The sequence below is a fragment of the Dipteris shenzhenensis genome, chromosome 33 (genome assembly GCF_047967505.1).
Source record: "Dipteris shenzhenensis isolate YYH24624 ecotype China chromosome 33, Dip_SZ_1.0, whole genome shotgun sequence".
NCBI classification, from domain to species: Eukaryota; Viridiplantae; Streptophyta; class Polypodiopsida; order Gleicheniales; family Dipteridaceae; genus Dipteris; species Dipteris shenzhenensis.
The window spans coordinates 10,681,336-10,682,110 of NC_141628.1; positions in this window are offsets into that span (position 1 = coordinate 10,681,336).

Genomic DNA, 775 nt, shown 5'->3' on the forward strand with positions numbered 1-775 from the left:
AGTTCTATGGCATATCTCCTTGGCATGCTGCATTTATTTGCTTATCACTATCACTGTCTAGGATCACCAACGCAATGGAGATCAATCGCATGAACACAATAGTGAGCTTAAACATCGAACCCCAAAGAGTAGGAGCTTCATTTCATTGAGAGACATTTATACATGTTGGTCTCTTTACAATTTATATAGATACCTCTAGGGTGGGACCTCTTTTGTAGGAGACCTTTTAGACAAGAGTCCCTCTTGGGTCTCTACACAAAGTGAGGGGACATAAAAAAGTGTAGGCTTTTAGTATTTCTCTCTCTAAATTTAGTATTTCTCTCTCTAGATCCTGATTATGCAAGAAAGATTGGATCTTTTTTAGAGAGGATTTTGGCTATACTCATCCTTTAAGATTCATCATACCATCTTTCAGGCTCAAGATATTACAAGCAGAGCTTTGCCACTACTCTACACACACAATGATCTCATCGTTGTTGCTCTAGACTGCACTTTTGGTCCTTATTGCCACAAGGTTAACACATTGAAAAGCCAAAATTTTGGATTAGGACATTTCAATGGGAGAATGGAACTACTACGTGCAATGTAATATTTAAAAAATGTTGGATTTGCAAGGGGAGAATGGCATTAGTGCCTTTTATCATTGCAATGTCTTAATTCAAAATTTTGGCTTTGGAATGTCCCTAGTCTCTCTCTCTCTCTCTCTCTCTTTGGAATTTTGGCAAAGAGAGAGAGAGAGAGAGAGAGAGAGAGAGAGAGAGAGAGAGAGAGATGC